At 33.5% G+C, this 18,192-nt stretch overlaps 1 long non-coding RNA gene across 3 annotated transcripts; it reads left to right on the top strand.

Moving 5' to 3' along the window:
* Nucleotides 1-6,386: 6,386 nt before the first annotated feature.
* LOC107807789 (uncharacterized) lies at nucleotides 6,387-17,026 on the top strand. 3 transcript variants are annotated; one of them, XR_012695811.1, is made up of 7 exons: nucleotides 6,387-8,372; nucleotides 8,482-8,565; nucleotides 8,642-8,704; nucleotides 13,286-13,366; nucleotides 13,871-13,992; nucleotides 15,602-15,740; nucleotides 16,644-17,026. It is a non-coding gene; the product is annotated as an uncharacterized LOC107807789 (long non-coding RNA). The 3 variants fall into 3 exon arrangements; XR_012695810.1 differs by lacking the exon at nucleotides 13,286-13,366 and having other exon boundaries at nucleotides 6,554-8,372; nucleotides 13,840-13,992; XR_012695809.1 differs by lacking the exon at nucleotides 13,286-13,366 and having other exon boundaries at nucleotides 7,171-8,372.
* The last annotated feature ends 1,166 nt before the right edge of the window (nucleotides 17,027-18,192 follow it).

The following is an 18,192-nucleotide window of genomic DNA, read 5'->3' as shown; positions in this document are numbered from 1 at the left end:
CAGAAACAGTGTATTGCATTTCTTCAGACCTTGTATGTAAAAACTCTTAGACAGTCCATGACACTGTGACACCAGGTTTTTGGGTATTTGAGGTTTTAAAAGTTGTAATAGACGTGGCCTTCAGACATTTCATGGTTATCTTCCGCTTAATTGTTTAAAGTTCTGCTGTTTTTATGTTATTGCTCGTAATTTTAAAAAGGAAGTAATTTGGTAAGGAATTAGATACTTAAGGGTTGGCATGCCTAGCTCTCATTAGTAGGCGCCATCACGACTCCCGAGAGTGGGAAATTCGGGCCGTGACAGCTCATGTCCTTAACTTTTGTACTTAACTTCAGGACTTCAGGACTACATGTCCTTAACTTTTGAACTTAAAACTCTAAGTTCAAGACTTCAAGACCACATGTCCTTAACTTTTGAACTTGTAACTCTAAGTTCAGGACTTCTGGCTACATGTCCTTAACTTTTGAACTTGGAACTCAAACTTCAGGACCAAGCGTCCTTAACTTTTGAACTTGTAAGTCAAAGTTAAGGACCTATTGTCCTTAACTTTTGAACTTGTAACTGTAAGTTAAGGACTGTACTTTTGAACGTGTAACTGTAAGTTAAGGACTGTCTGTCCTTAACTTTTGAACTTGGAAATCAAAGTTAAGGACCTATTGTCCTTAACTTTTGAACTTGTAACTGTAAGTTAAGGACTGCATGTCCTTAACTTTTGAACTTGTAACGATAAGTTAAGGACTGCTTGTCCTTAACCTTAGAACTTGTAACTGTAAGTTAAGGACTGCATGTCCTTAACTTTTGAACTAGTGTCCTTAACTATTGAACTTAACTTTTGAACTTGAACTAGTGTCATTATTTGCCTAATTGCTTTTGATATCATTGATACTAATAAATGTTGCATGGAGATCTCATCTAGAGTTTCTTCTTCTCTCTCTCCCCCTCTTTATTTTTTACTGCTTATTTTACTTGGTGCCATGGACTTTGAATTACATGGGCACTGGAGTTGGAAAATCAGAAAATGTGGAAGATAACGATGATGAAGAGCTTCAAGCAGTATTTGAGAAATGGAAGTCTAAGACATATGCTTTGACTGTCCCTCTAAGAGTTGTTTCTCTTAGTAACTCATTTCCTCCAGTGTGGCTCAAGGTCTACTAACTCTGCTCCATATCTCACTTTCTTACTTTCAGGATACGATCAATTCAGACCTTGTATGGTGTAAAAGTTGTCTTAATAAGTTGCAAGTAGATATTTGTATACGTAGGATCATAGAGAAAAGAGATAGAAGAAAGGGTAACACAGTCTTTTCATATTAATTTAATAGACTAGTGGCTACTATTGCTAAGCATTAAAAATGCTGGATAAAAAGTAAATACCAGCTTAAATAGTGGCTACCCCACGCCATTTCGACTCAAGAAGGGTAGGTCAATAAATGGGTCATTACCCAACCCAGCCCAAAGTGTACTTGGGCTAAGATGACCTGGGTCAAGATGGGTCATAACCCAACTCGCCCAACTTGACTCATGTTTTAACACCATGCTCATCTTGCATAAAAAAAGCCTTTTACCTTAAAATGTGTAAGTTGAAAAACATTTGCGGGTGGGGGTGGGGGGAGATTGGGTTGTGTAGAAAAATAAAAAAACACAAAACAGAAAATTAATACAAAAAAAATGCGGGGGAGGGAGGGGAGAGCAGAAAAACAAAAAAAAACTGAAAATTAAAAATAATAAACAAAAAAGTAAAAAAAAAAATTGAAGGGGTTTGCGCCGGGGTGGGGGCTGTTGGGGGGAGGGATAGGGGATAGGGTGGGTGGTTGGTGCAGAAAATTAAAAAAAAAAAAAAAGAAGTAAAATTGGGGAAACTAAGTAAATTTCTAGATAAGTTGGGGTTGAGATCCCTTTGTTTTGGATGAGTTTAATGGGTTGTATTTGAGTTGCTTAATGGGTCGGAATGGGTTATGAAAAATAATGGGTTAATTGGGTTCAACCCAAATTGACCCATGAGCTAAAATGTTTGTAGCTCAACCCATTAATCTCTGGGCGGATTAGACGGGTTGGATGAGTTTGGGCTCAAATTGCCACCCCTATGCACACACCCCTCCCAAACCCCATATCCGTTCTCTCCTTTTCCCCACTCTCATCTTTCCACCTTCACTTTTTAAACATAACCACCGTAATCCCATTTTCAACCTCCAAAGGCCTTTGTTGCCTTCACATAAAGAAGCTTGGTGTAGTTGTACTTATACCCATATTTTTAATCTCTCGTTACAATCTAATCAATTAGCTATTCTATTTAATTTTGTTTGTTTGTATATTTTAGTTTATGGGGCTTAGAATTAAGGTAATTGATGCGAGGTTGCAGAATTTGGTACGAAGAAAATGATTTACTCGGTCATGGTGATTACTGTAGATGATATACCACATACTATATAAATAGTTTTTTCTTAAATATACATAATTTATATATTTCTTTTATATTTTTAGAATATATATAATATACAAATTCCTACTTATTAGAAGAGGGAATAACCAAGCAGGCAGCAGCAGGCCAACATGCCTGCTTGGGATATCAAGGGCACTTTAGTCATTTTAATTGAAATGGAGCAGTATGATTGGTCAAAAAGAATTTCTATTTGTATTTAATTTTGAATGTGTTGACAAAATGGCCCTTCGCTTCTGCGTCACTACACATTTTTCCATACAGCATCGTTGCATTACATCCTCACGTGTGGACAACACGTCCTGCCCCACCCAAACCTTCTCACCTTTGCCTTGCACATTTGTAAAGGCAATTGCCTAATAGGAGTATTACTAGTAATGTTAGCCGGGCTTTGCCCGGCCCAACCAAAGTATTAATAAAAGATTACTAAGGTCAAGATAAGGCCTTGTCATCTGACTGCTGAAATATGAAGGCCAACAACACCATTGTAGTTTTATCTACTCACATTATTTGAACATGATTGTAAGAGAATTCTGGTAGCTGAATCCTTTTTGTAAGTAATATGATAATAAGCAGGTACGTGACTCTTTCTACTTCTCAAGAAATCTCTTCAATTATAAACAAGATGTCGACTGCCCAGAGTAGCCTGCTCATCAGCTGCTTGTTAGTTGGGTAGCAGACTAAACTTTGTATGTCTACAGAGCAGAGAGTAAAGTGCAAATGATCTACCTAGATGTATGTAAGTGTATTTGTTAGAGACAATACAAGGTCTTCTGTAAGCGCTGATTTAGAGTTTGTTTTTTGACATACCTTCAGCATTATCATATGCACTCAATACGATAAATATATATTTGAGCAAAGGAATGAGTGTTATTGTCCAGAAGATCAATGAAAATGCACCAGAAAATAGGATCGATGGAAGAAAACACTATGCAAACTTAAGAACAAGAGGAGATAGAGAGCAGATGTTTTGGTGATGGTGTTAGAGACAGGGGGTGTTTCTTCTCCCAGGAGTGTTAGATTGAGATGAAGAACCAGCGGTCGCTGCCACACGTTAAAATTAGAACCCCACGTGTTAAGCTATATAGAGAAACACAGATGCACTGAATATCTATGAAATGACAGAAGTACCCTCAGTTTGGCTTTTAATTCCAAGAAGCACACCATATATTTCGGTCCCACTTGCGTATCTGAAGTTCATATCCATTGGTTTGCTACCTATAGCACCGGCTCATCATTTCACAACCATTGCCTCTTGAATGAAGAATTAATTCTTCGACATTAAGTTAGATGATTAGATTAAATTAATTTTATTTGGCATGCTTCGGTGATTTAATGAATAAAATATAAGATACTAATTATAAATAAATCATAGTTATGTACATTAAAATATATCTATTATATTAACAAATAAATAAAGAGCTCAATTAAAAAAACTTTCAATATAAAGAAATAAAGAAGAAAATTCCCCAATATTCCAATACTTAAGAAAGATAATAATTGGATTAATAGAAAATAAGAAAGATAATAATTGGAGTAAGAGAAGATAAGGAAATCGCACGGCAGCAACGTTAAAATTTCATTTCTGAATCATATGTTCCTTAGCTAGCTAATTTATATGTTTAAATCAGTTTTTATTTCTGTTTTAAATTTTTCTTTTACATTTTTGAATGAAAGATGTTAAGATTATTAGAAGATTTTTTAGTATCGATTGTAAATAAATTGTATCATACTTGAAAATTTTAGTTGAAAATAATTTAATATGGCGTTGCAAATGATTAGTATCCAAAAAGTAACTTATATCTTTCCACTAATTTTATATAGCTTAACTTTAATCCCTGCAAAAGGTTATAGACTACAATAGGTCATAACCAAGATAAGTAATATGTTGATTTTAGAATCATAACAGCTTTATACTTATTCGATTAAAATAAGTCTTATATTCATTTAAAAATAATTAAAATGGTTGAATAAATAAATAACATAAAAACACACAAAAAATTCTTATCTTCATGAATTAAGGTAAAAGCCTATATCACAGACTTATAATAAATAGCTAGCATAAGATAGGAAAAGATTTCAATTTTAATATAGCAGATGCCTTTACACTAATGCTCCCCGTCCAGACTTTTATGCGCATCATTACTCACTTGAATTTGTTAGTTTGTACGTCACATTGCAGCCTTTTTGAATGTCTTTTTTTTTGTGGTCGAAGCCTTTTTTGAATGTCGCTTTTACCATTTGTGTTCCAATTGATTTATTCACTTCAATTATTAAGAAGATAGCTTTACGAAGTGAACCAAAAAAAATATGTTAAAATGAGTAAATAAATCTAATGTAGAACAAAATTATAAAAGAAATTTTGTTTGATATAGAAAAACATGTCAGGTCCAAATACATATAAAATAGTGATCATTTAAGAAGAAAAAAGACAAGTAAAATAAAAAAGCGTAATAGAACAAAAGGGGTAGACTTTGTAATATCTCATTTTGTTTGAAATTTAGATGATGGAAAAAAATTAAAATAGAGACATATATTCAAACAGCTCATTGAGAAATAAAAAATTATCATCATTAAGCACTCTTTGTTAGTTGGATTGTATATTCATTTACAAAGACCCATAAATTTATTTGGTTTATATTTTTGTGATATTAGAAAAAAAAAAAAAAATCTCTTCAACTATCAAAGGATTTACTAATATTTGAAAGAAGTTTTAAATTTTAGAAATACAGACGTTTTATGCATTTATCTGAATGAACCGCATGGAATGATATTTTTTCTATTAAAAATATTAAAGTATTTTTCTGTAACTTTATGTTCAGATAAAGTAATTTAAAAAATCGAAAAATAAGTTTCCAATAATTGATTAGGATATGAGGACAATCACATTGATAAAACATTGCATTATTTATAATTCATGCGCAATAGAAGTTTTTACATGATCGCGACTTTTAAAACCTCAGTTAAAATATTAAAATGCAACTTTAATATTTAAAAGGATACTACTATTTATATCATGGTGATTGATAAGTTGTCTGTATATTAGGTTCGTAACATATAATTTTTGCCCACTTCAAGCAAAACAAGAAGAAAGGAGAGTTGGCATAAGCAACACTAAAAATTAAGACATATTGGGTACAATATAGTAGTATCACAATAGGACAAAATTACGACAAAAGACACTCTAAAAGAAGATCTTCCTATTACCAAAAATAATACAACCTTCGTAGTTTGTAACAAAGTAGAGAGATAAAGGCATTCGGAAAAAAATAAGCTTATCAAAATATATCTTGTGAATGACAATGTATAAGAATGCACCTGTTATAATTTTAATCTTACAATATTTTAATATTAAACGATAACAATTTATAATGTATAAATTAGATTAGCAATTTAAAACAAAGACATAAAGCTAAAACACAAGCAAAGAATTTCATAATGTTAACACATTATCAATACGATGCCAACCATGTTAAAGGTTCACAATATACTACCTAATGCTTGGGCCCGGGCACAGCACGAGCCAACTTTTACTAGTCCTACATATATTATATATTTTTTATATTATAAATGGGGATAACCAGCAGCTCATGGTCAACATGTCTATCTGCCCCAATACTATCTTATGGCTTTTATTTGCAGCCCACACATGTAGCCCAACTTTAACAACTGTTAACTCACCGTTTGATCTCTCTTCCCGGATTCTAACACTTCTTCTCTCATATCTCTGCTCTTATTCCCCCCTTCCCTTTATTGTTTCTACTGGGTCTTCAGAATCCGTATGCCAGAGGATCTAAAAGCTTACTCTTCTTCTAACTTGTTCTTTCTTGCTGAAATTGACAAATCAACAAATTGTGCGGTTGGCCTGTTGGGATTTTAGTTGTAGAAGTTGAATTTTCAATTCATTCTCCTGATTGCCTAAGGAGTTGGACTAAGTAATTTATTGGATCGAGGGACTTCACTTATTTTTAGCAGCTTCTCTAATTTGGCTCTTTGGAGAACCTTAACACACTAGTTTATGTCTTTAGTTAGTGTTATTTAATGGTTGACACTGCAAAAGAAAGTTCTTACATAGTTATCAATATGTTAATTGCTCTTCTCCGTTTTCCTGCAAACCTATTTGGCACCAGGGAAGGAGAAACGTATTTGAATCCCTGAACCTAAGAGTATCTATTGATTCTCTATATTCAATTAAATATTACATGGTGAACCTTTGTTTGTTAGCTTAGTAGGGAGTAAGAAAAGGTAAGAGACTCTAAATTCCATTAATGTTGTAACTCAACAACAACAATAATAACAAACTCAAGTAGAAATATTTTAGCACATGTACTCATTTAGTTCTGACCGTCCTCCAACCACTCATACATATGGAAACGGTTGTTCTTTTGCCTGTGTTTTGTTGACTGAAATTTCTTGAATGCTACTTTTTCCATAGAACTAATTTTTTTAAATTCAATTTTACCATTTGATTTGACCCACTTAAATTTTTTAGAGGAACCTCAACTAAAGATTTATAATTTGCATATATGGCAAGCTGAAACAAAGACAAGAGAGCAAAATAAATAGGTGAGAATAGAACTTCAAGTTAATAGAGTGGAGATTAATGGAATCAGATTCACAAGCAATTTTGCGAGCGACTTATTCCATTTCAACACAGTAGTACAGAAGCACTTGCTTCTTCTTCTTTACTGTTTCCTTGTCCATCTAAACACAGTGGCTGTTTGAGAGAGAGTGTGTGTGTGTTCTTACAAAACTGCAAGAGAGTGTTGTAGTGTGCCTGTTGTTTAAGGATTTTTTACTAAGGTTTTCGTCATCCAACAATTTGGTGTTTAGGTCACTCTACAAGATGCAGAAAGATCATCAACCAAATATGCCAAATAAAAGTTGTGTGATGCTTAATTCAGTTACATTTTTGTTAATGTGGATAGCTTGTTAGTTTCAGTGGTTTGCTACTTTGCATATAACTCTCTTGTCTTTTACTCTGTTCAGAATTTGATTGCTTGAGTGGCTTTGATAGAAATATATGCTTTATGATATTCAACTGAGTTCGAGGTTATGCATATTGCTTACTTGTGTGTTACGATTTTAGGATTTCAATTTTTTTAAGAGTTAAGTGGATTTTTTTAAAGGGATCAAGATTAAAGGGATATTCTATGGAGTTGTGGTGTCTCCAAACAGCTAAGTGACAATTCATATATTCGTTTGTTTCTTTTTCTATTATAGTTTTCTGTTGATTGTGTTTTCGGATTTCGTTATATAGTTTGAATATGTTAGTTTTATCACAATAGTGAAAGATATCAACTGGGCTCAAAAGGGCATAGAAAAAGATCCTTTCTGGTTGAACCTTTATGTATATAGGGAATCAATATCATTTTCCTCTTAAAGAAACATAGTGAATATATGGCTTGCGCTATCTAACTCTTGCAGTTGAGTTGTATAAGTTGCTCCATTTATATCTACTGTAGTTCCCATGACTGAGGAAGATCTACAGGTTCAATTAAGGAACCATTAGATGATGTTACAATTTTTCTTGTATGTAGTGGTCAGAAAATATTTGAGTCTCAATAGTATTTTTTATTAATCTGATGCTATTCGCTTCTGATGTTACCTCTACCAGTAAACTATTTCTATTTAATTCGTGTGTTTTAATTTCTATAATTGCAGTTTTGTAGGAATAATGGGTTCTGAACAAAAAACAAACATGTTTGCTTCGCAAAATCGAAAGCTGAGATGAAACTTAGGCGACATGAAACGTACAGACTAATATCTGCGGGGGAAAAAAGAAGCATTGTTACTACAACGACGAACAAAAAGACAAGAGACAAAAAGGAGTAGTCTTTCTGAGAATGTTGCTTCTCCTAGAGCTACTGCAGTTGCAACTGAGTTTCAAGAACAAAATGTTCCTCTTAACGGCTCTTCTTTTGTTTCAAGAACAGGTTAGAACACATCCTTTATAAATTTATTTTTGTAGAAATGTCCCTTCACACTCTTTGCATGTGAGTATAATTAAATGATGCTAAATGTGTGTTGTGTTTCCCCTACTAGCGAACGAGCGTCCTGTTGATGCTTTACCAGTTACATTTGACAAGCAAAAGAGTATAACTTATCCCTTCTACTCCTTTGAAGTAGGCAAGTATCAAGGATGCAATGCTGACTTTTACATAATATCTTAATTTATTGCTAATTTATTACTTTTTGGCGTTAGGCTCCACGTCACGTGCATCTAATGAAAACAGTAGTTTGAGCTCAACAATGGTTGGAAAAAAAGGTTTGCACCAATCTTTTATTATGATAGTGTTGTATATTACCTAATTGGTAATTTTATGCTAATGATACCTAAATATACAGGTTATAACTCTAAAAAAAAGTTGTACATACGTAGGACAGTTACAATCTGATTATGTTCCCTTGAAGACTGTTCTTAATTGTAAATTTTGTGGTGCAAAAAAATTTGAATATGAACCACATGGATTCTGCTGTAACAATGGTTCGATCAAGTTAGTTTCACATGAGATGCCTGCTGAACTACAAAATTTATATTTGGGGACTACGGAAAAATGTAAACATTTTCAAACATATATCAGAACATACAATAATATGTTTGTATTTACATCACTTGGTGTAAATTATGACAAAGAATTAACAAAAAGAAATCGTGGTGTTTATACATTTAGATCCAAGGGAAGATGTACCATTTTATAAATGATTTGCTGTCTCCAAGTGGAATATCAAGCAATCTACAACTATACTTCTACGACAACGATAATGAATTAACTAATAGAATGGCTTGCTCTGAAAAAATCCATGAATCAATAGTAAAAAAACTAATGAATATATTGAGAACTAATCCATACTCTATTTTCTTAAAGTCCCTAATAGATGTTCCAAATCTATCGAACTACAATATTGCACTTAAATCTGACACAGGTTTGGATCAATGTGTATACAATCTTCCTACTACATCAGAAGTTGCAGGAATATGGGTTGAAAAAGAAATCACTGAAGTTAGTTCTGCACCTCATATTCGAATCTACACTCATAGCAATAGATCTCAAATAGTGAACTACTATTACGGATGTTATGATCTGCTACAGTATCCACTATTATTTCTATATGGTCAAAGTGGATGGCACTGTGGCACTAAAAAAATAATACAACCAAAAAATACTTCTAAACGTCGAGCCTATTGTGAACACGAAGAATTACCAAGTATTAAAAATATGTGTTCTGTTGATGGATACCTTGACACAGAAGCTCAGAATCTTGAAAAAGGAAAATGAAAAAGAGATAATATCTCTGTTCGTGAATATTACTGTTATAAATTCCAAATGAGAGAAGATGAAACAAATGAAACTTTTCATTCTGGAAGATTATTTCAACAATATTCAGTAGATGAACACATAAAACTTGAAACACAGAGATTGGACTTTTTCTCATTCAACCCAGATCTCTTTAGGATAGAAATGCTACAAGGACTCATTGATGTTTTAAGACTTCCCTGAAAGAGACGCTTCAAATATAGGAAAACAAACATTCCTTCCTATTACTTTTATAGGAGGACCAAGAGACATGCGTCGACACTACATGGATGCTATTTCTTTGGTACAACAATTTGGAAAGCCTGATCTATTCGTAACGATGACTTGTAACCCATCTTGGCCCGAGATAAAAGAGCACTTGCTATCAACTGGCGAGGCACAAAACATACCTGATTTAATTAGTCGAGTTTTTAGAGCAAAGAGAAGAACTAAAAACAGATATATTAAAAAGAAATATCTTTGGAAAAGTTGCAGCTCTTATGTATACTGTAGAATTTCAAAAACGTGGTTTACCACATGCTCGTTTCCTTATTATACTTACTTATGAATACATTAGTAATGTTTCCAGGAGCCGAGGGTCTCCTGGAAACAGTCTCTCTGCCCCTCGGGATAGGGGTAAAGTTTGCATATATATTACCCTCCCCAGACCCCACTTGTGGGATTATACTGGGTCGTTGTTGTTGTTGTACTTACTAATGAATACAAACTATTCACTCCAGAATCTCATGACAATATTGTTTGTGCTGAGCTACCTGATTGTAAAACTGAAGAAACCTTATGTAAACTTGTTCTCCAACATATGATGCATGGACCTTGTGGTAAGTTAAACCCTACAAATTCATGGATGCAAAGGAAAAAAGATTGTTACAAATTCAAATATCCAAGAAGCTTTGCTGATCAAACATCAAAAGGAAAAAATTCTTACCCAATTTATAGAAGATGGAACACAGGACTTGTGAAAGTCAAAGATCACTATTTTGATAACTCATGGGTTGTCCCTTATAATCCATTCTTACTTGGAAAATTCAATTGTCACATAAATGTTGAAATTTGTTCAGATATTAAAGCTGTTAAATATATTTATAACTACATCTGCAAAGGACATGATAAAATCGCATTTCACATACATGATAATGTCGCAAATGTTGAAGTAGATGAAATAAAAGAATATCAGTCTGCTCGATGGGTATCACCGCCTGAGGCTTTGGTTTCCCTATTAATGAAATGACACCAGCTGTTTATCATCTTCAGTTACATCTTGAAGGACAACAATTTGTTTCTTTTAGGAGTGCATCGAGTATAAACTCAATTATGAATAATCCTATGATTAGAAAAACAATGTTAACAGAATTTTTTGATATGAACAAAACAAATAAAGATGCAATAAAGCTCAATCTACTGTATAAAGAATTTCCACAATATTTTGTATGGTCAGTACAATATAAAATGTGGACCCGTCGAACAAAGGGTAATGTCATTTGACGTGTTGTAACATGTCATCCAACAGAAGGTGAAAGATATTATCTGAGATTATTATTAATGAATATAAGAGGACCAAAATCATATGAAGACCTACTACCTGTAAATGAAGTACGTTGCGATACATTCAGAGAATCAGCTCAAAAAAGAGGGCTACTTCATTGTGACAATAACTTAGCTGAATGTATGGTAGAAGTTGAGAGTTATCAAATGCCATGTAGCTTGAGACGCTTGTTTGCTACATTGTTGATATATTGTGATCCTGCTAATCCAAGAAAATTGTGGGAGAAATTCGAGGACTCTATGTCTGAAGATTTCAAAATTTTACCAGACATAGGAACAAAAAGTGTTCGATATAAAGTTTTAGACTATCTCAATGACATCTTACATTCGATGGGACATAACATTAATGAGTATAAACTTATCCCTGAAAATTTTAAGGCTTCAACGGCTGCCAAAGGAGCAAGAGAAATATTCTTCGAAAGAAACATAATCATTACTGAAAAAGAGCTATTACTGCGACAAAAGTTGAATCGTGAACAACACATGGCATACAATGTGATTATAGATAGAATATCTTCGAACAGAGCAGGAAATTTTTTTGTTGACGGTCCTGGAGGAACAGGTAAAACTTTTTTATATCGTGCCTTATTAGCTACTGTGCGATCTAAAGGATTTATTGCTCTAGCAACAACAACCTCTGGAGTTGCGGCTTCGATTCTTCCAGGTGACCGTACGGCTCATTCCCGTTTTAAAATTTCATTGACATTGATGAAAACTTTAGTTGCAATAGTAGCAAACAAAGTTGACTTGCCTGTTTGATTCGAGATGCAAAATTAATTATATGGGATAAAGTATCGATGGCAAAAAAGAAAATGATTGAAACTTTTGATCTACTTTTGAAAGATCTCTTGAATATTAATGTGCTTTTTGGTGGTAAAGTTGTTGTCTTTAGAGGTGATTTTAGACAAACTCTACCAGTAGTTCGAAACGGAAAAAGAGAAGATTTTATTCATAAAATTTTATTATATTCTGACATTTGACTCCGACTTGAAAAATTACAACTATCAAAAAACATGCGTGCAAAAACTGATCCTGCCTTTTGTGAATATTTGATGAGAATAGAAAATGGAAAAGAACCTCATACTTCTGAAAACAAAATTGAAATTTCAAATTCATTTATCGTCCCTTATACTACTGAACTGGAATCTTTGAATGCATTATTTGAAACAACATTTCCTAATATGCATGCTTTCTTCTGTGATGCATCTTCTGTAACTTCCCGCGTTATTTTGACGACGAAAAATGATTTTGCAAATGAAATAAATGATATGCTTATAGGAAAATTTCCAAAAGAAGCTAAAACATTTGTTGCAATTGATGAAACATGTGAATCGAATGATCAAAGTCAGTATGAAGATTTTTTACATTCTTTAAATCCTGCTGGTTTACCTCCTTACAGATTAACATTGAAAGAAAATTGTCCAATTATACTACTACAAAATTTGAATCCTTGTGAAGGTTTATGCAATGGCACAAGATTGACATATTGTGATTTTAAAACACATGTTATAAGCGCAAAAATTACAAGCAGTGACTTTAAAATACACATGTGTTCATTTCGAGAATACCATTGATATCATCAGAAGATGAAAAATCACCAGTGTAGTTTAAAAGAACACAATTTCTAGTAAGACTGTGTTTTGCTATGACTATAAATAAAGCACAAGGTCAAACATTAGATTTTGTTGGTATATATTTACGAGAATCAGTGTTTTTACATGGCCAACTTTAAAGCTTCCAATTGTGTTAAGATATTAATTCGGCCGCCAAACCCATATCTATATACAATATAGTTTATCGGCTGCCAAACCCATATCTATATACAATATAGTTTATGATGAAATCATTCAAAAGGCTTTCTTGTGAATCTTTTACATGTTACTGTATACCATCTGCTGAACTAAACAGAGTTGAACATACAATTTGACATACAATTTCACACAAGAATACCCATCTTTTTTGTGGAACATGTACTTCGGAATTCCCAGTATAAAGTTGACGCACACAGTTGAAGCATATTTGTCAGTTTCTACACATGATGGTGAAAAGTCATTTGTTGCTATGTACAGGTTTGCCAAATAGGCTATACAACAACGTTTTTCTTCTCATATATCCATTGCTTTGAAATTGCTTCCAATCAGATTGCTTAGATTTTATTTTAATTTTGATTCTCTAACTGTTCTTGCTGCTACCTCTTTTTGTAATTTTCTATAATACGTTTAATTTCCCCAGTGTACGATGGCTAAGGGGTGTACTGCAAGTTCCTGAGAGTTCCTTTGAAAAGGGAGGATTGAAACTAATGGCTTAGGCTCTTTTATTCAATTACTGCTTTCCCCAAAAATGAGTTCCCTCAATTCATTTAATTTATTACACATTACTGCCTTTTTTAACTCCCTCAATTACTGTCTTTTTATACATTAGTTTTGCTTTTTTGGTACAGATTGCTATCTTAATTATTTTCTATGTTAGGATTTTTGTGGAATTATGATACATATGTTGGTCTAAACTAATTTTGCCTCCAACTATTTTGTCTTTTCTTTAGAGATTAATTTCTTTGCTGGTTACTTCTCAAGGAGGGAATGGATACAATAAGCAAATATGTGACTGAAGTTGATGGAGAAAATGATGAGTTAATATGAAGGTAGGAACAACTGAAGATGAAGAATCACACTCGACTAAAATGGACCCTGTTCGGGTAATAATTTAATGTTCTCTTAACTGATATTATCTGTTTTTGATATGATATTAGGGAGCAGTTTATAGTCCTTATTTAGTTTAACTAGGTTTTTGCTCTGAAGTTCAAACATATGGATTGCTCGACTCCTTTCTCGGTTATTTCAAACTAGCTTGTGTTTACCTAAAATCATCGCTTCAAAGCTTCTAAAATTGACGAGGAAACTAAGATGCTTACATTTGTTAACATGGATTGGGGTAGAGTAAAGGTATCTTCTTTGTTCTTTTTTCTTCTTTTCAATATGAAAATTTAAATTTTTCCTGGAAAGGTGTCAAATGGAACTTCTGTTTTTTATATGGTAATTAGTACTGCTATATATAAAAACAATGTAATTATAATTGCTTAAACTAATCCTATTTACATAAATTTTGACCTGCAGCCTGTTGAATTGTTTGGGAGGGGAATTTATTTCATTCAGCTTTCCTTCACCATTTACTAGGTGTGTTTTAATGTGTATGAAGAACGTTTGGAATAGCAATTTGTCATTTCTTGATACTGAAGTATATTGTTAAGAGATGATGCCGAGCATTCAATTGTGAACACAAAAATACTTATGAATAGGTGCAGCCGAAAAAAAGCTATGAACTGGTGCTTTGCATAGAAGTATTGATTAGCTTTGAAATTCATTTGTTCAACTTTTGCCGATAGGGAGTTGCAGTCAGAATTTTTTTCTTTTCCGGTTGAACTTGCAAAATAAAATAAATAAAAGATGGTCAGAATATGTGGGAGACCCCTGTAAGTTCATGCATCTGTTTCACATGTATGATAGTGATAGTTGTTATTTATCAATAAAATTTATGTGTACCGTATTGTAGTCATAATGTGGACTGCACCTCAATCCATCACCGAAAAAATGTGGATTGCACCTCGATTTGATCATAACAGTCCATTGGATTTGCATCATAGATCTCTAACTAATGTGATGTATAGAACCTTTTTAGTACAAATCTTTGCATAACTAATGTATTATGTATTTTTCAATATTAAACTCTGCATAATTTTTGAGCAAGTAGAATGTAAAATATTAATATATTTAGCAACAATACCTGAATTAGAACATCTAAAGACAAAGATTGCTGGATTCAGGTGTGCACGAGACACACGTAAGCTAACAAAGGGTATTTATTCTTTCATAATGATAGTTAAATATCTATCTATCTATCTTATATTTGATACCAACTTTATTACTTTCAATGTTTATCTATGAATTGGATTCTATTTGGCTCGATTCGAGTTACGATTAGATAGGCCAATATGCCATTATGGACTAGCATTCTTCTATAGCTGTTTGGTCGTTAATCCAATAAATTCTCAGTAATAATGAGAAATTACGTACTTATGAAATTAGTCAGCTTAGGTGACAATATCGTTCTGTTTTTGTATCTTTGACTGATTCTTGCAATTTTTGCTGATTAAAAGTGAGAAATTACTGACAAACCATTTTTGAAATTTATTCTGCTTCTTCTCCTTCTTTCCTTATGCTCCTCTATTATGTGTTTCATAGTTTATATGTCTTTCATTATATCTCCCATGGTTTTCTTTTTAAAGTTGCTTCTTTTGTATTATGCAGATATTATTATGCTATGGTGGAATGTGATTCAAACGCTACAATAGATTATCTTTACAAAACTTGCGACAGGGTTTTTGAAAAAACATCAAACTAATTAGATTTAAGGTTTATTCCAGACCCACGTCACATTGCAACAGAGGTAATTTATGGCATCATTTTCTCATCACGGGTGCCTTTAGTTTTTATGGTTATTAATGATTGAATGCATAAAATCTAATCACATTTGCGTTTGAAGTGCTTATTGGTTGTTATTGAGTATATTATAGTTTTGACATGTTGAGTTCTGCTTATTTACTTTTTCGTCAAATGAGAAAAAAGTAATCTTATAGAAGTTGGTAACTTTTTGTTTTCCCTCATCGAAATCATAGCTTTGCCCGATTAAGATTTAACTTGTGATTTATTCATCAGCTATTATAGGTAAGTTATAAAGGATTAGACAACTAATTCTTATTTTTTCCCATTGGAAAGACATTGTCAAACACATCATGGTCTAATAAATCCCAGATCCAAATATACTGGAAAATTATAAACTTTATTTGTTTGCTGTTGTGGGTTTTCACTGGGTTGTTGTTGTTGTTCTTATTTATTTAGTACATTTTATGATATATCAAACTGATCATAACTACTATAAGAAATTGTTTAGCAAACCTTCAATTGGTTAGTGAAAAACTTGGAATACATTGAAAATGTATTTCGTTGATGGCAATTCTGTTCAAAGTTGTTCGGTTTTGGATTTGTTCCCATTCAGTTAAGTTAATATATGAAACATTGTCATCTGTCATTGTGAGATTTGGCTTTAAGATACTTACTTAAATTACATGAAATGCCTGTGAATTTAAAAAGCAAAGTTTGCTCATGAAGAGTTAATGAAAAAAACAGTGGAAGTCTATTAGTTTTTTTTATTGATCTTTGTGAACAGAAGGAACTTCTGAGGTTTTGAAATCCTTGCGTGCAAAGTAAACCTGTCATTCACATCTTTCACCTTGATGCTTTTGCAATATGACTGTGCAAATGATTTAGAACTACTGTTATGTACTGCAAGGTGTTATAGAATCATCATGGAGAATTGCCTCCCAAAATTGCCACATTTCTAGATTGTCTCAACTCTCAAGGATGTTGGCATGCCTATAGTGGCATTTTCTCTCAGAGAAGCAGCAAATGTCCATTTCGAAGTTTCTTAGCGTCTTACAAAAATAGCTTCTGCGTGGTGTAGTGTTCTTTTTGGTTCAACTAGGACTGATAAATTTTCCTACCACTGTCTGCTGTTCACTGATGATTGTTGCCTCAACTGTCTATGCTGGTTGATACCACCCCATTCGAACACTGATTTGGGAATGAGAATTTAAATTTTACCCTATGGATAAAACATTTATTACTATTCATAAAGAAAGATTGTTTGTAATGACAACAGTCTACTGTTTGGATGCACAACTATTTCTTCTACTCCGTTTTGGACTGCTATGTTTACTTTCTTTTGTTGGTAGAACTGTAGTCTTACAACTTCTAGAAGGCATAGACTGCCTATGAGATTCCTGAAATGTGATTATTTATCATGGCAGTTTGTCACGACTCGGATTTTCCACCCTCGGGAGTCGTGATGGCGCCTACTGATATGAGCTAGGCAAGCCGACAATTGAACAAATTACTTTTTTACCCATTTTATATTCCTTAACAATTGTGAAGCAATAACATTTAAACAGCGGAATTTAACATAAGCGGGAGAAAACGCAATAAACTGTCTGAACATGAATCCAATACAATTATTTGAACCTCTACTACCCAGAATTGGTGTCACAGTTCATAGACGATCTAAGAATGCTACATACAAAGTCTGAAAAATAAACGATACATTGTTTCTGAATTAAGGAAATGAAACGGGAATAAACGATCTAAGAATGCTACATACAAAGTCTTAAAAAGAAACGATACATTGTTTCTGAATTAAGGAAATGAAACGAGAATAAAAGGATAGAGGGAGACGCCAGGGCCTGCGGACGCCTACAGGTCTACCTTGGATCTCCACGTGGACTAAAGGCAGCCACCTTATCTACGGTCCAAATGATGCTGCTCCGGAATCTGCACATAGTGCAGTGTAGTATCAGCACAACTGACCCCATGTGCTGGTAAGTGCCTAGCCTAACCTCGGCGAAGTAGTGACGAGTCTAGGACCAGACTACCAAATAAACCTGTGCAATTTAACTATATACAGCGGAAAAGAAGAACAGAAATATACGGTCAAGTATGGGAGGGGTAACATGCTGCGGGGAACTATCAATTTAGAATAGAAAGACATCTGGAAATTGAAAGAAACAACATATCTCAGATATCAATAAAGAATCAGAATTCAATAAATGCACGGCATCACCCTTCGTGCTTTTACTCTCGTCCTCACCAAAGCAATCAAGTAATGAAAATGTGCACGGCATCACCCTTCGTGCTTTTACTCTCGTCCTCACCATATAATCAATATAATCATCATGGAATGGTACATCATGCGGCACGACATCACCCTTCGTGCTTTACACTCTTTCTTCACAAATCATACACGGCATCACTCTTCGTGCTTTAACACTCTCTCACCAAAACAATAC

Source organism: Nicotiana tabacum, chromosome 10 (genome assembly GCF_000715075.1).
Source record: "Nicotiana tabacum cultivar K326 chromosome 10, ASM71507v2, whole genome shotgun sequence".
NCBI lineage: Eukaryota > Viridiplantae > Streptophyta > Magnoliopsida > Solanales > Solanaceae > Nicotiana > Nicotiana tabacum.
This window is presented reverse-complemented; position numbering and strand designations above follow the sequence as displayed.